Source organism: Pan paniscus, chromosome 10 (genome assembly GCF_029289425.2).
Source record: "Pan paniscus chromosome 10, NHGRI_mPanPan1-v2.0_pri, whole genome shotgun sequence".
Taxonomy (NCBI): Eukaryota; Metazoa; Chordata; class Mammalia; order Primates; family Hominidae; genus Pan; species Pan paniscus.
The window spans coordinates 26419481-26442894 of NC_073259.2; the positions used below are offsets into that span (position 1 = coordinate 26419481).

At 40.8% G+C, this 23414-nt stretch overlaps 1 long non-coding RNA gene across 1 annotated transcript in view; it reads right to left on the minus strand.

The window, feature by feature from the left end:
- LOC103785659 (uncharacterized) overlaps positions 1 to 23414 on the minus strand; it is a 147916-nt gene that overhangs the window by 100910 nt on the left and 23592 nt on the right. Inside the window, exons 4-5 of the long non-coding RNA XR_010108816.1 lie at positions 5060 to 5131; positions 3602 to 4543 (exon numbers count right to left, since the gene is read on the minus strand). This is a non-coding gene — a long non-coding RNA (uncharacterized LOC103785659). The remainder of the gene's footprint in view (positions 1 to 3601; positions 4544 to 5059; positions 5132 to 23414) is intronic.

Genomic DNA, 23414 nt, shown 5'->3' on the forward strand with positions numbered 1-23414 from the left:
TGGAAACATCTGGGTACATGCTGAACCTTGAATCTTCGCTGTATTTGTTATTTAAAATACACAGATACCCCACCAGTCAGGGTCTGTGCTGTTCCTTGGGCCTCTTTGCTTTTCCAGCTCAGATCTGGCTTTATATGGTCTGTTTCAAGCTCTTCCAGCCTCCATCTTATCAATATTTCAGAAACCTCTAAGGCAGATAGAGGTAGAGTCAGAAGACCTGGATTTGAATATTCCATCATTTGCTTATTTTGTGACTCTGGGTAAATTATTTGACTTCTCTGAGGTAATTTCTTCATCTACAAAAGTAAGAAAATGCTTAATAATTATTTTTAGTATTAGGCCTTTAATTTTCCATGCAAAGCTCTACTCTCATAATTCATTTTGAATCAATGATGGCTTGAAAAATATCCTAGTCATTTCCCTCTGGTAATTTCCCTCATGCCCCACTTCTACGTTTACCATTGATATCAATATTTGTCAGCATTTAAACAAATTATAATGATCTTCCCCCCAAAGGGATTTTACTATTTTTGTTGTTCAACATTGACATTTTCCCACTTCACATCATTTTTGGAAATGGGTAAATAATGAATAAAATGAGTATTGATATACCTTGCAAGATAAATCGTCTCACCGGAATCAGATCACTTTGTTTCACAGCAGTATTGGAATACTTAATCGAATTTCTCAGTGGAGCCACAGGCATGACTTTATGGGCAAGGCTGCTACAGGAGATCAAATAGAGGTGGAAGAAGAGTAAAGGAAAGGTGAGAGAGGGTCTGATAGCTACCTGCTGCCCAGGTAAGAATGAGGATAAACAAATGGTTAAGCATCATATGAAGGGCATGGAGTTCTTGGAGGTGTGGGGACCCACAGAGCCAATCAGATGGGCTCCCTGAGGCTACCTGACCAGAACTGTGTGCACCTGATAAGCAGGATGGCTACGTAGGGGCTCGGAGAGGAGAGGAAGGCAATGAAGCTGCCTGCTGGCACAGGATGCCTTCGCCAGCAAGACCAGGAAAGGACAGTGTTCAGGACCCAGCTCAAGCCAGCAGTGGAATATCTGTAGTGAGGAATGGAAGCTCACTGCCCCAACAAAAGTGATGCTGCCACTCAACTCAACCCAGATATTGAATTGTTTCAGTTGTCCAAAGTAACAGTATTCTTTGTGGGCCACTGTGACATGGTAAAACATTTTGTTCCTAGCAGATGGTATAAACTTAGTGAATGTTTGCTGAATTTACTCATTCACTTATTCATTCAAAAATACCTATGAAACTTCTATTTTAGGCCCGACACTATTTTAGAGTATAGAAATATAGTCATGAACTAGATAGGCAAGTCCTTGAAGTCATGGGTTTCTATTCTAGACGGGGAGTCAGATACCTAAATAAACAAGCAGAATAATATTAGGTAGTGACAAATGCTTATCATTAGACTTATCTAGAATGATGTTGTGGTCAGGGGAGTGGTATTTGAGGCCTGAATCATAAAAATTAGCCACCTACCCTAGGATCCATACAAAGAGAACCTCAAGTGGATTCAATAACATGTAGTGCTTGCTGATTTGTTCTATCCCTTAAGTAAATCTTATTCTAATATACTTCATTCAAAATAGTTGTTGAACATGTTCCATATTCCAAGTAATGTGTTAGGTGCTAGGGATATAAAAGCAAAAGCCATGGCCCCTGCCTTCAAGGAACTGATATTCCAATATGGAGATCCAGAGGTGTGAACAATTACAATAAAAAGTGAGAACTGCCCTGATGATGGAGGCATGGTCAGTGGGAGATTTCTTGAAGAAGTACCTTTATTGTAATGAAGATAGCAAGACTATCTGTGTGTTGGGAAAAAAATATGTCCAGGGGTGTCTCATGTTTCTGCAAGCCTTGTCAACAAAGAGACTTTTATTTGGGACTGCCTTCCAAGAATATTTGGTGAACTTCTTGGAGGTTAGAGGTAGCATGCCTCTCTCAAGCAGAGAGATTTGTTTCTTAACTAGGATACTAAAAAAAATGTTTCCTTCTAAGGAAAAAGTTGGGCAGCTTTCCTTATAGCCTCTTTAAAAGCTTGTAGTTTCCTAAGCTCGGGGTTTTTCACCTTTGGTGCAAACCGACTGCGTTTGCAGCATCTACCTTGGCCACCCCCTAATGCCCCATAGGATTTGGAGGACAAGAACAACCTACATGAATATTGGAGCTGATGCTGCTTGCTGTGCCATGAGTGATAAAGTCCTCTGTGTCTGACTCAGGAATCTGTGTCTTCTGCAAGAATCCATGCAATTGTGGCGGCTCCCTTGTTAGCTTGGAAGCAGATAAAACTTCACACCCTTAATCATTCTTAACATGGTGACAATATTAAAATTATTTCAGGTTTATGAGCTTTATTTTTCTCAGTGGAAAACTTGGGATAAAAATTCTAACTTCACAAACTCATTGTAAGAGCCAAATGGAAGGTCATAGGTGTAGCAGAGTTGGTTAGCTATTCCCTAATATATGTTCTCTCTCTCTCCTCTAACATAGAAATTGTAGTGTGACAAAGGCTACCACACTGACTAAAATATCTCCTAGCCTCGTTTGCAGCTAGCTGTGATCAAGCAATAAAGCTCTGTCAATGGGGTGTGAGCAGAAACACAACTTGCAGATGATGCTCTTGCAAGGAAGGAAAATTCTCTCCCCTTCCCCTTCCCTCCTTCCCATTGCCTGGAATACAGACATAGTGGTAAGACATCTTGGAACATTTGGATGGGAAACACCCTACACATGGCAGAGCACTAAAACAAAAGGAACCTGGAGCCTCTGTCCTCTTGCTGTCACCATTCAGGTCCTGGACTGCAAATATACAGACTGTCACATCAGAAAAAACTTCCCGTCTTGTTAGAGCCACTCCTATCTGGCATGTTTATTGAAGAAATGAACTGGTATTCTAATGAATGGAGGAATGAGAAGATCCGAGTGAGGGATTAGAAAGATGCTATTGGTGATGGTAGATAAAAGAAAATAGAGCCAGATAAATTAGGAGGGAGATCACCTAGCTGCCAAGTAATGGGCTATTTTTCAGAGGTTTTGAATGTTGGCAAATCTTTAAGTCTTACCTGGTCTGTGGACTCTTACAAGAAGTTTGAATTCCATAGTCAAATTAGGAACACACTGACTTAAACAGAATTCTTTATTATAGGTAGTACAAGCGTTTTCAGCACTAAAAGATTTTATGCCTCTTAAAAGAGAGGGCTGAAAATAAAATATTCCTCATACTTATCTGAAAATGAGACCTTTTATCTAAAACTAGGGTTCATGGCCACTAGAGGACACATGATCCAATGCCTATGGGATTTAAAGACGTCTCCCAGCCCTCTAGAAATTTGTAACCTGCAATAACACCCAAATAGTCCACAAAGCAATTCACAAAGGTATTTGTCAGATAGGATGAAATAGACATGTGTGCATGACACATACACACCCTTTTCCAAACCAGAGCCAAAAGTTGCAGATACACCAGAAAACCATGTGGTATCAATTTTCCCCTCTAAAGAGTTCAGCTTTGTTTTTGTTCCAAGGTGCGAATGAATAGGACAAGGACTGAAACGGATAACAGTTCCTACCTTGATTCCACTTGAAGATCTTCATGAAGAAAGTCCTTGCTGGAACCTGAGCAGACTGAATACTAATTTCTCTTAGCAAGACATTACACTGCATGGTGGATGGCCTTGTTGCTCAGGAAGTTCATGACAATCCAAGAGGCAAAATGAAAGGAGGCAGAACAGAGCATGTAAAGTCAGAATCTTGTGACTTTGGCCCTGAGAGTGTTTGATCTGGCAGGAAATATTTTCCATGAGTAACCGAGTCCTGTATAGCACTTATGGGATCAAATGGCAGTATAAATTGGATCAACAGTTAATGTCTTAATTCTCTCCATGACCAATGTGAGGAAAAGTAATTCTATTTAAATCCTTCATAGAAAAATACTTCATGCAGAATCCTGGGGGGAAAAGAATTAAAAATTGTGATCTCATGTCAAATATTCCTGCAGTTTTCTCAACAGTACAGTTAATCCTTTGGGCTGGCAAAAGCAGGTTTTCTTTCATTATTTTGGTCTGTATTGGCAACGAAGTTATTAGGTGCAAAGGAAACACACACAGAGATGTCACACCACACTTGACACTGTCACTGTGGTGACAAGGTTTTCTCCAGCTGTCAGTGTCAGAAGGATTTCATTCTGTTTGATGCCACACGGTTTTGTGGTGAGAAGTGGCAGGCAAGCCCTTTTATTCCTTGTAACGTCTTCATTAATAATAGCAGTCATCAATTACCAGAGAAAAGGAGTACAAAATAAATTGTAAACATTATAACCTGGGGTCTTTATGGAGGATCTTCTATATTGTTTCATGGAATTGGAGGTGAATTCAGCAATAGGATTTTTGAACTCTGGAAAGATAGGGGGAAGCTTCCATTTCTTCTATGCATGTTGGTCACATAAGACATCAGTCTGTGTGCACAGTTTCTTCATTTTCTTCAATGGTCTGGGTCATTGCTTACCCAACAATCTGAAAAAAAAGTACAAATTGTGTGTCTAAGTCTATACAATGAGAAGGTGACTTCTTTTTAAGAGCCATGAGAACTTCTCAGAATAAGAATCTCTTTTACAAATCAGTGGAAATCTATCAATCTTAGTTTGGGGGATACCAGGTAAGGTTTCTTCTTTGTAGGGTTTCTGGAGCTTTTAATGAGATGATGCATTCTGTGAAGCTTTAAGGGAAAAAGAAAATATACAGTTTCCTGAGTTTGTTTCATCACAGAAACATTTGTTACGGGCCTAGATAGTTCCATGAAACCTCTATTTTGGAAAGGCTAAAGGAATTAGTTAATCCATCAGCTTTTATATCTAATGAGCACATACTGTGCCTACAAAGAAACCAAAGTTTTCAAGAAACGCCCTCTTAACCTGGCAGTCGGACCAAAGTCCACATTCTTGGTGAGGAAGTTAGGCCTAACAATGTTTTAGCAGAGATATAATTTGATCCTTGGGACTATTTAAGAATACAGCAGTAAAAGTTGCTTACTTTGAGCTGTGGCAGAGATGGGCTGCAGGATTTGTGCAATTCTCATCTCACTGGTTGGAATTCTCTTCTCTCCTATTTGAGAAAATACAGTGTGAAAAAGTCACGTTCCTGCAAGTGTAGAACTCAGAGTCTCTAAAATATGACCTAGTGATTCAAAAAGGTTGGTACTTTGCTGTTTGACAACATTTTTCAGTGAACCATCACACTTTAAAATAGCCCTGTATAGAGCCCTGACTCCAAGGATCCTGAGAGGATCCCAGAGAGGCTTTTACCATTGGTGGGTGTGTGTGTGCAGGTGTGCATGTGCAAATTCACCCACATGTACAGGTTCTGGATTAGAGGCCGGGAGGAGAATCCAGAGAAGGAAAAACAGACCACACCTCCCTGAAGTCTTCAAAGCTGGTAAGAATTCCCAAGACAGCAGTTCTTCTGAAGCTCCCCACATGCCGTTTTATGGGTTTTTGGTTTTCAAATTAACATAGACTATGAACACCAGGATTTAGCCTTATGGATTTTTGCCCTATGCTATAGAGAAGTCTTCACTTGGCATCTTGGTTTACTGCCTGTGGGAAAATATGACAGGCAATTATAATGTCCTTTTAGTTATAAGCTGAAGTACGAGTAATATTTTAAAAATATAAAGCAAATATAGAGGGAGCTTAGCATAGCGGTTAAGAATAGAGATTCTAGAACCATTTTGCCTAAGTTTGAACCTAAATTCTGTGCCCTTGGGCAAATCATTTAAATGTGCTATGCCTCAGCTTCCTTGTCAGTAAAATGGGTCTGATTACAGAACCCTCCGCAGACTGTCATAGGGTTACGTGAGTTCATATCTGGAAAGCTCTTAGAATAGTGCCTGATACTTAATAAATGTTTATTACATTTTAAAATATTTTTAAATATGGTTTTCAGCCAGGCACGGTGGCTCATGCCTGTTATCCCAGCACTTTGGGAGGCCAAGGTGGGTGGATCACCTGAGGTCAGGAGTTCAAGACCAGCCTGGCCAACATGGCAAAACCCCATCTCAACCAAAAATACAAAAATTAGCTGGGTGTTGTGGTGCACACCTGTAGTCCCAGCTAGTCAAGAGGCTGAGGCAGGAAAATCTCTTGAACCCGGGAGGTGGAGGTTGCAATGAGCCAAGACCGCACCACTGCACTCCAGGCTGGGCGACAGAGCGAGACTCTGTCTGAAAAAATAAATATGGTTTTCATTTTCTCTCTTGTATTTCATAACACTCAGAAGTTATTCCACTGGACACTCCAGGGAAAGCTGGCAAGTCACTGCCACCCGGGAAAAGCAGTAGCTATGGGGCCAGGAAAGTGTTGGCCACAGTGGAAGAAGAAGCAGGCCCATGGTGGACTTCAGGAGAACTAGGAGGAAGCTGGCATGGATGGGTGTTACAGATGGACCCTCCTTTCAATAGGAGAATTCCTGGAAGGGTGGTAGGGGTGGCTGGTTACAAGCAAAGCAGAGAGCAGAGTAGGTTCCTTATTTCCAGCTGGGGACTGTGGGAAGAGAGTCTCACAGATGCCCCTCTTTCCCTCACATCAACACTGATGGGCTCCATCAGAGTAACCTTTGCAGCAGTTGCATGCTTAGGCCAAAGGAGGCCTATATTTAGTTCTCCCAATTCTTCCTCCACTGTCTTGGGTACCCTGACATTCTGGGCCCCTGTGGAGGACATGCAGAGGTTAGATAACAGTGCTAGGGGAAGTTTACTAGGGATGTTACTGTGGTGAGATTAAACAGGCAGACCCTGTGGCTGAGGGCTACAGGCCAGATTACCTGAGCCTGGATTCAGTAGGTACAGCCATAGCCACAGATGCCTCTTGAAGAGAGCAGAGGAAAGGGACATTTGAGGATGGAATGTCCAAAAAAAAAAAAAAAATGATAGACTGAGTTACATAAAAAGTCTTTCAATTATTTTATGCAACAGAGTTTACAACAGACTGGATTATCAGACACAGAGGGGTAGGTGGTGTGAGGAATATCAGGTAAGCCATAGAAAAACAGAAAAATTACATTTTTTTCTGCTAATCTAAGGTTAGCGTAGTTTACATAATTCCACAACAGAAACATTTATTCAAAAGATGACTATTAATAGCATGCAAAGTTGTACTAGATGCTTGGAGGGATAGAAACTGGAGATAGATAAGGATCTTGCCTTAAGCGTTGTGTAAGAAAAACAAAGCTCAGCACAGGAAGAGCTTGCTGAGCTTAGGTTTGTCATATTGAATTTGAAATGGTTGAACCTCATGTGAAGGTATCCAGGAAAGAATTGGGAATGTAAGGTTGGAGCTCAGAAGGAGAGAAGAGAGATGCAGTTATTTGAGGGGACATCCACTTAGAGGGAACGACTACAGCTTGCCAAAGAGAGTTGAGAAGAGTAAAAGTTCTATTCATTTATTCAATGAACATGCACCAACCTCTTCTTGGTTCAGGTATAGCAATCAGTGTCAGGAAGGAAGGGTCTGGAAGTGGCCATGGTATTGCCCAAAGAAGGATCTAGAGTGTCAGTTTATTGTGTCCTTATGTGGCAGAGACCACTTGGGGTGGCCAATTGCCAAGTTCTCTTTTTCCCAAGCATCTGACTCAACCACATTTTCCAGTTTTCCTCAGCTTGGAATGACCATGTGATGAAATTCTGCCCAGGAGCACAAGGGTGTTTGCGATACGGGCCACTTGCCATATCCATTCCCTTTTATCTTCTACATGAAAGCAAAATTGCTTTTATTTCCACATGATTTCCAGCTTAGTAAAGAAGACACAATGAGGAGGTAGGACTGAATTACTACAAAGTCCTCACCCACCCTGTAAGGACTGGAATGTAAGGACATGAGTGAGAAATAAGCCTTTATTATTAAACCACTAGGATACTAGGATGTAGGCTGTTTGTTTTAGATGCTAGTGTTTTGTTTTGTTTTGTTTTGTTTTTGAGACAGGGTCGTTCTCTGTTGCTCAGGCTGGACTGCAGTGGTGTGATCTCGGCTCACTGCAACCTCCGCCTCCTGGGTTCAAGTGATTCTCCTGCCTCAGCCTTCCAAGTAGCTGGGATTACAGGTGCCTGCCACCACGCCCAGCTCATTTTTGTATTTTTAGTAGACACAGGGTTTCACCATGTTGGCCAGGCTGCTTTTGAACCCCTGACCTCAAGTGGTCTGCCCACCCTGGCCTCCCAAAGTGTTGGGATTACAGGCGTGAGCCACGGCGCCCAGCTCAGGTGCTAGTATTACTATTTACCTAATAAATACAAACCAAGATCGATTTAACTCACTAGTTTACACTAAGCAAAACCCAAAGGAGACTGGGATGGCTACCAGAATGACAGCTTATTGATTGAATTTGACAAATGTATCTGTCATTCAGACCAGAAATTCTCATACTGACATGCTCCAAGCCTTCTCTGGTTGTTGTCAGACTGCTCAGGAGCCAAACAATCCAAAGCCACTTTGTGCACTGGCCATGAGCAATCACTGCTCAAGGACTGGAAACACGTGGAATCCATGCACTTATCGTATTCTTGTTCAGTGGGAGATCCAGATGGCAATGAGAGGTTGTCTGAGAAACATGGAAGCAGGATAAGGGGAGTTATATAAAACCAGAGATTAAGGACCAAGAGCCAGGGGACCCTGAATCATCTGTCTCTTGAGATTACTTTCCAATGTGACTAAAAAGATTGGATGCCTGATAACTTAGGTTCCCTATCAGACAATTCCTCAATAGGTCCAGCAACTCCTATTTCCTCCTTTTCATGCTGTCACAGATGCTGCTTTTCTACCTCACCCACATTGGAAGGACATATTCTCTCTCTAGCTGCGTTCATACATGTAATCAGGGAACCACTCTGTCTCCTCCCACTATGTGCTCATTTTATAGTCCTCTATACTGTGGTTGGGGTAGGGCAATTGGAGAGACTTTCCTAAGGCTTCCAAGGAGGGCTGACACCTGGCACCATCTCAGTGCTGGAATCTAGAGAGGAAATAAAGTAGGCACTTGCCTTTCAGAGACTGACAGCTCCACAGGGGACACAGATAAGCACATGAATACCAGGTTACAATGCAGTGTAAAGGTAACCATAGAACCGGGTAAAAAAAAAAAAAAGCTACAGCACAGAGAAAAGTGTGGTTAATACTTCTTGAGTGATAGGCATAGGAGGAAATGAGGGAAGGCTTCCTGTAGGAGGTGATAATTGAGCTGGAACATTGATGGAGGTGTTCCAGAAAGGGGAAATATCATAGCAAGGGAACAAGGCACACAATGGCTTGGGGTGTCCAGGAAACTAGCAGAAGTTAATTATTTGGTGGGGTGCAGGTGGCTAGTATATGAGGATGAAGTCGGGCAAGCCTGGGGAGGTAGGCAGAGGTCTTTCTCCATGAGGTGCCTTTTACTGAAGCATAGCTGTGTATTAGTTTGCTAGGACTGTTGTAACAAGGCGTACCACAAGCTGAGTGGCTTAAACAAGTCCCACAGCTCTAGAGGCTAAAAGTCCAAGGTCAAGGTGTTAGCAGGGTTGGTTCCTTCTGAGGCTGTGAGAGGAGACTCTGTCCAATGCCTTTCCTTAGCTTTGGTGGTTTGCTGGCAACCTTTGGCATTCCTTGATTTGTGGAAGCATCGTCCCAGTCTCTACCTTAATCTTCATCTTCTATTCTCCCTATGCGCATGTCCGTGTCCGGATTTTCCCCTTTTCATGAGGACATCAGCCTTATTGGATTACAGCCCCGACTAATGATCTTACTTTAACTTGATGACCCCTATAAAGACCCTATCTCCAGATAAGGTCACATTCTGAGGTACCACATGTTGGGACTCCAACAGAGACATTTTGTTAAGATGCAACTCAATCCGTAATGATCAGCATTTAAAGGAAAGCTAAAGAAAAAGAACAAAAGAAGTTTCAACCAGAAAAATAGGAAGAGAATGCAGTGCCTGAGAAGAGTGGGACCAGGCGCTGGTCAACAATGCTGATTGCATCTTAAGGCCTAATAATTGGATAAACAAATTCCACCTCTGCCTCTTGCACTTCTTTCTCTGTGCCTCATTTTCCCCTTGTTTGCAAGATAGGGGTAATAAGACTTCCTATGGGGTGGCTGTGAAGATTAAATGTGATTATGTATATATAGACCTTAGCACGTAGTAGGCATGCAAAACACAGTAGCATAAAAACTGGATTGTCACACACCAGTAACATCTTCCATATGCACATGCCAAAAGGGTTCTAGACTGGCATCAATTGCTCCTTAAATATACAACATCATTAAAAGCTGACACCTTGGGAGCCTGCTCCTGCCTCCCACCATGTGTAGAACTTGTGAAATTCCATATTTGCTTCATGTGACCAATAACCTACAGAAATAAACAAGTACAAAGCATGTGAATTATGGCTGTGAAACAGGATTTCAAAACATTCCCCTCTTGTACATTTTGGAAATTAAACGTCTGACACCTCATGAATCTTTTTCTCCAGGTTGTTTTGTTTGGGTTTAATGTGGTAACTGATCTGCCCAGGAGAGCAAAATAAAAGCTTGCCTTTCCCTGCACATCTAGCTGGTAGGATATCCAAGAGGCAAGTTCCTACCCCTTCAACCATTCCTACCATAAAAGAATGTCAAGCTCCTTCCTTCTGCATAGTGACTGATTTTTTCACAGAGGCAGGTAAGGGTAGTTTAGTTGCCTTGGAAATGCATTTTCATATTCATGGCACACTCAAGTGAGCACCCACATTGCAGCTCACAGTATTAAACCAACTCAGTGCCTCGGGTCCAGTCTGTATCTTTTAAGCTTTACCAGCTTCCAGGCCCTTTCACTGCTGACATTGTGCTGGTGTGGTGAAGAAACCCTGGGGGTGGACACAGTGAATCATGCCTGTAATCCCAACATTTTGGGACACTAAGGTGGAAGTATCACTTGAGCTCAGGAGTTTGAGACCAGCCTGGACAACATAGCCAGACCTTGTGTCTATAAAAAATTTAAAAAACAAACAAACTGTGTTTTGCACACACCTGTAGTCCCAGCTACTCAGAAGGCTAAGGTGTGAGCATCACCTGAGCCCAGGAGCTCAAGGCTGCAGGGAGCCATGATTACACCACTGCCCTCCAGCCTGGGCGACAGAGCGAGACCCTGTATCAAAACAAATTTTTTTCAAGATGCCCTCTTCCCTCAGATAAAATCCATTTCAGTAATATTTCTGAAAGACACTAATATCCTGAAACATGTCCATTGTCTAAACATTTGTGAGATATAGTACCCAATGTCAATTTTTTATTTTTGCTTTCAAAGCAGCTTTACTATATTTTCTGTCAATCCTAATTCTTTCTTTCCTGTAAGATTAGAATCACCCTTTTGCTTTGCTTAACCTCAACTACTCCAAGCTGTAGTTGGAGCTATGTAAGCAGTCTGTTTGGAACAAAGGGCAAATTCCCAGGCACTGCCAATCATCCCCAGTTACTCACATCCCTGCTGCTAGCTTTAACATGCTGGAGAAAACCAAGAAGCATGTGGAAAACCCTCTATGCTGGCTTCTTCAGCTGTCAGCTTTTTCTGAATAATGGGACATGCATCAATCAATGTTTGTTTCTTCCATCTCTTGCTCTTCCTAGCCCCACTCGTCCTTAGGTCGGGCCCTTCCCCCGCTTACCTGGATTCCTGCAATAGCTTCTGAATGGGCTCCCCTTCCTCATGTCAGTATCTTTGTTGACTTAAACTTTCACAACCCGCCTTGACCTTGGGCTTTTGGATTTTCATTGTTCTACCTCCAGAATAAAGTTTAAACATCCTCACATGTCATTCAAAGACCTCAAATATATGCCTAAGCTATACCCCCAAGCTCTTGTTCCTTGAGATCCTTCCATATGCCATTAGCTGTAGCCTGGTGCAGCTGCTTCCTCACAGGCACTGGTACCACAGTGTGTGCTTTGATCATTCTCTGCCCTCAGTGAGGAAGGCAGGACCCCATCTCACTCAGGGCTCAGCTTCACCCTTCTGAGAAACCTTTGCTGACACCTCTATTCATTAAATTCCTTTCCTAGGGCTCCTATCACTTTCTACTTTATATCTTATTTATGTGTGTATCTGCTCAGCTCCCTCCTGGATTGCAAACTCCTTGAGTATAGAGATGTATCTGATTCATACCCCCAGAGTATCTGGCAAAGTGTCTTATGCACACAGAAAGCACTGAATACATGTTTTGAGAGTGACCGAATGCCAGGCTAATGGATGAAGGGAAAACCTCAAAAATCTTCATTGTGCATCATCGGCCCAGGTACAATCTTCAACCATGCTTTTATAAACCACACTTCCTGCAGATCTGCCAGGTAAATGTACCCACCTGAGACAGCTCTCTCTTGCTTTCTCTCATATATTCTTAGCATAGTCCTCATGGTAATAGTGCCTTGCTCTGAAAGAAAGACTGCGTGGGGTGGAGAAAAGGAGGTGAGTTATGTTTTTCCATCTGACTTGTCCTGCTGTTGCTTCAAGTTCATTATTTGCATTTTTGTCTTGGTTTTCATAAACTAAGGTGCTTGTCAGCTGTCTTGTTTCCTGGAAGCTCTGCCGAAGTGCATATAAAAGTGGCTCATAGCTCTTGGTGTTCTAGGCCCCAGAAATCTATCCTTACTTGGGACCCTGTGGTTTTTCCCATGGAAGGCAGGAGGGCTCAATTCAGTTTGTATTCCCTGCTGTGAACAACCAGGTTTCTAGGGCTAGAGCTAGCTATGAAGAGCAGTAAACTGAAGCAAGCTGACTGTGGTGTTATGTAACTGTGTATGTGTGTGTTTGCACATGTGTGTGCGCAGGTGTGCATGTATGAATGTAGAGATGTGGAGTGAATGGAAGAAGTACTAGTCAAGGGTGAGCAAGATACTGGTTGCTAATTTAACCTATACGAGTGAGAAAGGATAAAGCACTGTCTACTGATACCAAAGGAAAGGTCTGGGGTCTAGATAGCTTCAATAAGCCCACAAACATTAATCCTAAAATCAAAGCAAATGAAGCATAACCTTCAACCACAACATCCCCAGACTGCATATTCAACTTAGTGACTTACTTCCCTTTTAATGTTTATTTTAGCCTTTTCTATTCCTTATTACTTTCTGTCACTTGAATTAATGGTGTTGGAGAAAGAAGAAGGAAGATATGCAATAGGATTTATGTATTCTTTTCTCTCCTCTCCTTATTCTCTTTCTACATACCTCCCAATATTTAGGCCTGTTCTGCCTGGAAGAAGTTCAAGATGTTCTCTTCGGCTCAGGCTCCATGTATTGTTTTTGCCTGTCTGAGAATCTCTTTGAAAGTACTGAATTAATGAGTCGTTGTTTACTCACAAGCTTATTACAGTGTTCAGAATTTCTTTCATAGAGAAAATGCAAGCTGAGTAAAATCTAGGTCTGGGGCCCCCAGCCCTTCTGATTTTCCCATTGCAATGCGGCTGCTTAAACTTCTGGTTTGTCTGCTGGTGGTTGTTACGTACCTGGGTTTGAATGCTCTCTCTCTCTGCCATTCTCCCACCTCAAGACGCCCAGTGTCCTAAGACTGCCTCAGGCCCCATGGCATGGCATGACCCCCTGGTAGCATCACCCGAGAATTTATCCTGGGAGTGCCCCATACCTTATACCTATTTTCTCACAATCACAATGTTCTTGAATATAGTTCCATCCCCTTTAAGTTGATTGCATAGGTAGTTTGGTCAACTCATTCAAAATCTTGTTCTAATGACCAATAATAGTTCAAGGACTTCTCTTTCACCTTAAATATGTATTTAAAATAGGGGTCATCACTTGGTTTAACTCTAAGAAGAATGGAGTAGTATGATATATTCTATCTGAACAAATTGTGTGTGTGTACCGGTGTGTGTGCATGTGTGTGTGAGAGAGAGACAAAGACACACACACACACACACACACACACAGATTCAGGAAGAAAGAGTGAAAACAGGGGCTTTTGCATACTTTAAATTGCACCATGTTCACCATCATGCCACTTAACTTTAGAATCTATCTTGGGAAGGAACTAGGTATATGTAATTTTTACCTGATTAGTACAGAGCCCCAAGAAGTGAAAATCATGGAAAAATGAGAAACAGTGGGAGATGCTTGTAGCTGACTGGCAGTGTGAGGACCTCACTGCCTGCTCCCACACCAGGTGCCTCCAGCCATATACCTGCTGGTGCTGTGGCCCTCGGAGCTGGGGCAGTAGCAGACATGGGATTTGTAAATCTGCTAAACACTTATTTCCTTGCTAGCCAGTAGCACACGTGTCCTCTACATCATGTGAAAAAATTGTTCTCCAAACTTTAGCAGAGTTGCATAAGATTTCATCATATACGTTCATCTGAATTTTGAATATACCACTGCCTTCTATATGGAAGTCACTGGCTCCTTAGCAAAGTTCCCTGTAAAGCTCATAAATGATAAATACTAACTTTATTTCATTTTAAATGGTGTGGAGCAAATTTTTTGGTTTGCCGGTTTGTTCATGAAGTTTTATAATTCAAGTCCTGAGAAATGTCTCTAAGGCCAATGAGAAGCAATGATGGAGGTGTGAGTGTGAGTGTGGCATTCTGTTCAGGTTATTTACAGAAACAGAGTTTTGTGCCTTTAAAAACATGGTAGCTAAAACTAAGTTAATGGTGTTAGGTTCAAATTGGAAGGCTGGAATTCAAAGTGCCTGCAGGAAAAACTGAGCTTGTCACTGGCATGTCTTCAATCTCAAGCACCTGGATCCCCAAACTTTAAAATATAAGAGTAGAGCAATGCAAAGAAATTCTATCCTGTTTGGTATCGTTTTTCACCAAAACAATTCTAATGATGGTAACAACCGTGTAAAAAGTCGTTGAGAAATATTTTTTTCTAAAAATAGCAATGCCATGTATCATGCAATTGATTTACTGTTTTGAAGTTATTTCACAGCAAATGTCTTATTTTTGTCCTCACAAAGCTTCTAAGACAAATTTTCTTATCCTCATTTGACATCTGGGAAACAGATACTATGTAATAAAGAAACAGCTAGAATCCAGATTTTTTTGATTCCCATTTTGTATTATTTTTAGTAGTTCACAAAAGAAAGAGAAAAGAAACACTAATGACTGAGAAAGTCCTAGCGGAAGTCGACATTTCCTAAGTGTGTGGATATGATATTGTTGGTAGCAGTTTACAGATGCCCCTCAACCTACCATGGTTTGATGAAAATGCTTTTAATACATCCAGCCTACCTACATTCTAGCTTACACTGTAGAACATTTTAGCTTAAGTGTGTTCAGAAGACTTAAATTAGCCCAGAGTAGGGCAAAATTATTGAACACAAAGCCTATTTTATAATAAAATGTCCAATATCTCATGTAAGAGTTTTGTACGACATATTGCTAGCCCAGGAAAAGATCGAAATTCAAAGCGTGGTTTCTACTGAATGTGTATCATTTTCACAGTATAATCAAGTAAGAAACTCATAAGTCAAACCATCATAAGTTGGGGACCATCTGTATAACTTAGGAGTTCAAGTTCGGATTTTTTTTTCTCCAATTTTCTGGCCAAAGTTTTGGTCTTATATAATGATAAATAACTTTTAACAATTCCTTTAATAAAGCAGCAAGTGAAATTATTATGATAAACTTTTACATAAATACCTACCTATACTTGGGAACTTGCTAAGATAACACTAATTTATTATCAATCAAAGCTTTAGTTTAGCAACCAACTTTTCAGATTTCTGAGTTATCTCAGGGTTCTGATACTTGAGGTGCCTGAGCTTTCAGATTCTTAAGATAATCAAGGTGTTAGATTTACAGGGTAGTTAGCTCGGAAATACTACATTCATGAGGTTTTTTTCTCCTGCTTTTTTTATTTGAATTTTCCCGTTTTTCGTGATGAGAATATATTGTACTTTTATAACAGAAGAATGTTTCTAAGATACCATTTTATATAAGTAAAATTTAAAAAAGGAAAAAGGAAGGAAGCAGGGAAGGCAGAAGAAAGGCAGGTGAATAGAAAGAAAAAAAAAGAAAGAAAAAACAGAAAAAGAAGAGAAACAGAAAACAAGACAAGACTCTAGCCCAGGCAGTGAGAAGTACATAGTTAGGCTGCTGTAATGGTCATGCTAAGGCCACAGAACCAGACCACAGCCTTGTTTGTGAGAGATGTTTCCATAAAGGAACATGTGCTCCCGCTGTCCAGTCATCCTGGGAAGAGGCTAATTCTGGCTCTGAAAATGAAGCGGCTTCCATTTAGGGGTTGAGTCAGGCCTATACTCTAAGGTACAGAAAGGCCTAGAGAGTTCTGATGAGTGTGAGCTGAGTTAGCCCTAACCACTGGCAGAATGCTGTGAGTTTGGGTCTGTAGACCCTTAGTAAGAGCTTCAGAGTGGAACATGCAGAAGCCCCTCACTGGGCTAGGTGAGGTTAGATTAGCTGCAGACTGGTGTCCCTGAAGAGCGGTGATGTTGTGAGGATGGTAGGCACAGGGGCACAGTGAGGTGCAAGGTAAGAAGCCAGCCAGCTTAGAGAAACGGGGGTTGTGGGCCATTCCTGAGACAGCAGGAGTCCTACCTGGGAGACTGCAGCCAGGAGACCCCTGGGGGCCAGCTAGTTCCTGGGAATCAAGCTGGTGGGAGTGGGGGTGGGGGCTCACATCATCACAAGTTAGATATCAAAGGCAAGCATAACATTCTCTCATGGCTCAGACTTGTCAGGTCTGGGACATAAATGGTGAGGACTGGGCAAAAAGACTGGATGGAAGGAAATGCACCAAAATGTGCAATGGAAATACATAGAAATTGCTGAATTATGAGTGATTTCTTTCTTTGTTTTCTGTAATTTCCAAGTCATATACAGTTTCTTTCACAATTAAAAATGTCAGCATGTTATAAATGTTATTGTTTTGTGTTTAGTCTCAGCCCTGAGGCACTGTTCAAAGTGTTCTTGCAACCTCTCCTAGTATTTCAGCAGACGAATTATTCCTTTGCCTGCTTTCAGGTGCCTGCCTCTAAGGTGACACCCTGTTGGCTCCAGGTCCTTCTTTCTTTTTCTTTTTTTTTTTGTTTTGGAGACAGAGTTTTGCTTTATCACCCAGGCTGGAGTGCAGTGGCACGATCTTGGCTCACTGCAACCTCCACCTCCCGGGCTCAAGCGATTCTCCTGCCTCAGCCTCCTAAGTAGCTGGGATTACAGATGCATGCCACCATGCCTAGCTAATTTTTTTTTATCTTTGGTAGAGACGGGATTTCACCATGTTGGCCAGGCTGGTCTTGAACTCCCAACCTCATGATCCGCCTGCCTTGGCTACCCAAAGTGCTGGGATTACAGGTGTGAGTCACCGCGCCCGGCCTCCTGGTCCTTCTTTCTACACAGAAGAACAAAGGAGACTAAATTGTATCATGTCTGTATACTTCAAAGGGGCAAAGCTGATCACTCTTTTGTAAAATAATCAGGAAGTAAGTGTTGACAGTACCCTTCAAAGGATCTACCAACATCTTACCTGGCATAGCATATTTTAATGACTTGACAAATATTTGTTGAATAAATAATATAATCAATATATTCTCTAATTGCATGCTAAATATTACATAAAATGTAAATATGGAGTCAGCATTAGGTCTGCCACTCATAATATTTTTCAGGACTGTAGACTGAGGTTTACCTAAAAGCTTTCTGAGGGGCATAATACTATATTATAGAATTATGCTGTTTAGTATGGTAACATGTGACTACTGAGGACTTCAAATGTAGGTAGAATGCATTAAGATGTGCTGTGGGTGTACAACACACACTGAATTTTGAATCATCTCAATATATTTTTAAAAATTTGCATTACATGTTGAAATAATAGTACTTTGGATATATTGCATTTAGACTTATTAAAATGAATTTTACTGTTTTTTTTTTTTTTACTTTTAAAATTATAGTTACCAGAAAACTTTAAGTTGCATACGTGGTTTGTACTATTTTCCAATTGGATAGTTCTATTATAGCGTAAACATTTCTGATGGGAGATTTCTAACACATAGTTTTAACTTGACCTTATTGTAGTGCTGAAAATTTCCTTCCTCATCCTTCTGCTGTAAGTTACATTGTAAATCCTCATTTCTTCTCCTAGTAATGTAATGATTATTTGACAGGAAGAAGATAATAAGATCAGGTAGCAGTATGAAAGCAAAGCCAGATATATGCATTGCAGAACATAGGATAGGTTTGAAGTTCAGGGACTACAAGTAATAGGTTTGAAGTTCAGGGACTAAAAGTAAGAGTTACTTAGAAAAACTGACTGGAAGGCAGTGAGCCCATGGAAGCAGAGACCACAGAATATATGAACTGTCATGAACCTCTGAATATATGGCCATTAGGGAGGGATTGATGTTCAGGAAGATTACTGTGTGTTGGTGCAACGAAGTATTGTATTTTCAGGTATGATTAATCATTTGGTATCTAAAAATCCTACAGATCTCTTTTCAAGCAAAATGGACTATCTGTACTGGAGATACTTTTCAGAAATCCTAATCTTAGCTTTCTGTCAAAACATTGATTAAGATGAATGACATATTTGTGGATAGCCAAAGCAAATACTAACCATCTATCTGATAATATTCTGGGTAATAACTGTAATATATTTGGATTATATAAGTCCAGTGCCTCATCAAAATGTTCTAATGTAACCACAATTATATGCCACGATCTCAATTGTTTTTAATCAAGAATTGGCATAAGAAATGGCCATGAGAAATACATGTGAAATATTTTAGAAAACATATTTTCCATTGGATTTCTCTAAGTCTCTATGATTAAATTCCATATAAGTAATTTGTCCTTGATTTTATAACCTGTAAAAAAAAAAAGTTATTCTCTCCTTAAAAACTAATATCTTTCCTTCTGCTAGACAGAAATATCCCATGACACTGTCTTTTGCCTTGGGTAATCATAAGCTCAGAATTAATTTAGTGCTTAATTGTGGTAATTATCTAATTTCTGATTTTTGATAAAATTATCTTTCTCTAGCTTCTCCTCATTCTTTTTATCAGAAATACCCTGGATACATAATGATAGAGGTAGTTCTTAGTGGGCTGGATCTCATGTTCATTTGCCCTGGCATGTGGAATAACCACCACCTACCTTCAACCCCCAATCCAACCACACATGATCCTAGGGAAAGCTTTAACTCTGTCCTCAGCTGAAGTTCAGATTGATTTTTTCTGATGGAGTATGTTGGGGGCATCAGAAACGAGACTGAATAGAGATATAACATATTAAGAGATGCCTGCATATATTCCAGCCTTAATTCAAGGAAAAGAAAAAAAATAGCCTCAATACTTTTGCTTCTGTAATGAACAGAAGCACTAAAAGAAGAAGAAAGAATTGCTTCTCTTTTTGGGCTGGTGATAGAAATAAGGAAGAGTTACAGAATGAGAAAAGTGATCATTATAAAACTTTAACATTAAAAGCCCTGTATAATAAAGTTGTGTCCTGGTACTTCATACAAAAATCCTTACTAGTCTACAAGGCCCTGTGTGATCAGTTTCCTCCTGCCTTCTCCAGCATTATCCTGCCACTCCTCTGCTCACACACTGCTGCAGATGGACTGACTTTCATTCTTGGTCTCATGGAGCTTACATGCTAGTAGATGAATGAATTGGTCAATCTGTCAACCTCTGTGTACACTGCCTATATCACAACTTTCTCCTTACCCTAAAAGTCCCACTTTTGAATTGTAATCAGTTGGAGGACTTTGATCCTCAAGAAGCAGAATAAAGAGAAAAAATCCCCAAGTCCTTTGATAGAAGCTAGCATAAGCTTGTCAGGGCTAAGCTTCCTGTCACTGTGTGTGTATTCGGGGGAGGTGCTAGGGCCCCATTCCATCACACTATCTTCTTGGAGTAACTTGACAGAGATGTTGCACTAGATGATTAATTAATTGATAATTAACAGTTTTGGGGTGGCTTCATTGTGCCATGAGGTTGGGGGCTGACAGTATGACTGAGATCAGTCCCCTCCCTGAACTTACTATCTAGTGGGGAATATGGACAGGCACAGCAGCAACTGTAATCGAATGTGATGGGCATTCAGGGGCAATGGGAGCACCTGGTGGGGGTCTGGCAGGACTTGATTCATTGGCAGAGGGAGTAGGGAAGCTTCCTGGAGAAAGAAACATCTACATTGAAACTTGAATGATGACTGGGAGTTATCCAGGAAAAAAGGCTGGGAGGTGTGTTCTAGACAGGGATGCAGCAACACAATAGCACCAAAATGAGAGAGTTATTCAAAACCTGCATGTAGTCAAGGTGACTAGAACAAAGGGAGTAAGGAGGGAAAGTAGCATGAGACGGGATGCAGATCATAAAGGACTTATAAGCCATGTTGTAGTGCACAAAGTTCACTGACATATTTTCAAAAGCAAGAGCACAATACCTTCAGTTGGGTGCCCTACTACCCCCCAAAACCCTATAAACCAGCAACAATGTCATTGTCCTTAGGTCAAGACAGAGATATCACACAGAATCTATCCCTTTATTCATATATCCTACTTAATTTATATTTTACCCAACTTTTGATTCATATATATATATATTTATTTATCTGGGTAGAATGTACATATTTTTCAGTCATCCCGAGATTTAAACCATTTCATTTCTATCATATGCTTAATTCTCCTTTTTTTCTGAGAAACTCTTTTAAAACCCGTGTGCCATGGAATATTAGTTCTAAGAGAGGCTATTACAAAAAAGGGAGGAGGGGGAATCCTGGGTCAAATGTATCTACTTCTTGGAGAATAACAACACACATCAGGCTCTGGGAAATCTTGCAGAAAATAAATGTATTTTAATTATTTGGACTACTGTTTCTTAAGTGTATTTTACTATAGAATTTATCCACATAACCTTGTTGTTGTCTTATGTTGTACATCATGCGGTCCATCTATCAGTGTCCCTAGAACAGTAAGAGTACTGTTGAGTGATGCCCTCTGGCATCTCTCCCTTCACTTCTCTGCCATTGTCTTCTTTTGGTCCATTATGTTGTGCATGATTCCTGAAATCTCGTTTTCCTTCCTTGGTCTCTGCTCTCCAATTGAAAGTCCATCATGCTACAGGGGTAACTATTTGTTAAGATATAGTTTATTTGAGTACCTTGCTTATCAGAGAGGATGGTCGTAGGGCAGGGTGGTGGGGCAAACATTTCATTTGGCAGAAATCAAAGGAAGCAGATATTTGGAAAGGAGAGAGTAGAAGGTATGTTCAGAAGGCAATACGTAGACAATCTGGCTGGATATACGAAATAAGGCAAACAGGTAGCCCATCCTATCTGTGTACCTTAGGCATTTTCTAATGTGTTGGGAAATGATACTTTCATTTCTCCCACCAGAACATTAAAACTTGAAGCCTGAAAAGAGTTCTGTAATGATGGCCCTAAACATTTTCTAAAGGGAGAGAAGGAGCTGTTCATTCGCTGCCACGCTGCTATCACAGAGAGGCCTGCTGCATTTGCGTTGTTTGCCAAGAATGAGAGGCTGGCTCCAGGATCCCACTTCTAACTTGGCCAGCGTGCACTCTTTTCTCTTACTATGAATACTCACTTGAGAACCTTGCAGCTATTTTAGGTACTTTGTATAAGGTGGCCTTCTTGGATGACACTGGGGCTTCTTGTATTGTTGAAATTAGCTGGTGCTGGCAACTTTCAGGATGAAATTCTGCTAGTAATTAAATTCCGATGAATAGTTAAGAATAGAAGTATCCCAGGAGAGCAAAGCTCTGCAGAGGGTAACTGTGCACTGGCATTGCAAATGTGACCTGTCACACATTGGTTTGGCAGGCACTTTCAGTCTCCATGACTGCCACGGAGCACAAATGCATTGGCATCGAGGGATAATATCAGTGTTGTTGAACGTTGTAGAAAGTAATGGCCTCCCATTAGCAGAGAAATCCTTAGGCAATCGAAAATCGTTTATCAACACACACATCAAAGCCAATAGGAGACATTTATTTCCAAGGTGGGAAATGTTTATTCTGTGTCATTCTCCCCAGACAAAGCCCTTACTTGCCTAATACTTAATGACAAATGATGCAGCTGCTCTTCCTCTATTGGACACATGTACAAAACAGGAAGAGAGGAGCAGTTGCTACATATGCCATACATAATCCCTATCCCAATTGGCTCAGAGCACGCCTTTCTTTTTATGTGTCATAGACGACATGGGAAAGTAATTTTAAAAATGAATCCCTGCACTGCTATAAATAAGTTCAGTTGTCTCCAGAGGCCAAGGGTAGGTTTCAATGAAAAAAACAAACAAACAAACAAAAAAAAACAAAAAAAAACAACTATCACCACTTTATATGTGTGTTAGTAAAAGGGATGGGATTTGAATATGATTGCTGAGAGATTTGGAATTCCAGAAAAGTGAGGCATTTCTGAGTAATACATGAATAAGAGGTAAAGAACCTACCAGCTCGTTACCTAATGCTCTTTAATAATACCACAATATGGAAGATTCACATTCTCTATTTCCCATTGTCTGGATGACTTGGATAATTCAAATAAGATCCACAGACTGGGAAACCAGTGAGGACTAAACAAGTTGTCATTGCCCTTCCCAAGTGGGCCCTCGATATACCCTAGGTTCCAGCCAACGTTCTTAATGGCTTTCTCACTGTGAATGAATATTTCTTGGTTGCCATTATTTCTGGCTTTCCCAAGGTGGGACACATACATTTAAAAAAAAAAACAACAAAAAATACCTATAACTCATGTAACAGGTTTTTATTAAATCAGCCCCGTTACATTGTAGTTTCAACAACTGGTTTCCTATCTTGTGTGTCTGTGCTGGGGTTTCTGTGTTGGTTTGCTGGCCATTCGTGAATTCTTTGGGACTGGGATTCATTTTTGCCCTCCTGCTCATTTTAGAGATAGGTAAGCTCCATACCACTCCCAAACCCAAATCCTGATACACAACCTCCTGCTGAATCTCTTGACACTGACTATTAGAACTTCTTTCTGTGGTCTAATACTTTGGGTCTCCTCTTACTTTCTCTTCCAACAATATAGGGCTTCCCAATCTCTGAGTCAGGCTTTCTCTATCTGACCCTCTCTACTATCTGCCAAGGCTGTTTCAGAGGCCATGAGTTTAAGACACAAATGCTGCTTTTGTTTCAGTTGTTCTCCCTAAACATTCTTTTAGCTTTAGTTATCACCTTACTCCTTCCAATATTCATTTGCTCATTCAAAAACACTCATGGTTTCTATGTTGTACGAGGCACTGGAACTGGTAGAAAGAAAAAGAAGGCATAGTTCTTTCTTTAACAAGCTCACAGTCTAACATAACACTATATATAACATCTCACGTTTAAGACTTTAAAGTTCACAAAGAATTTTCACATCTATTTGTTG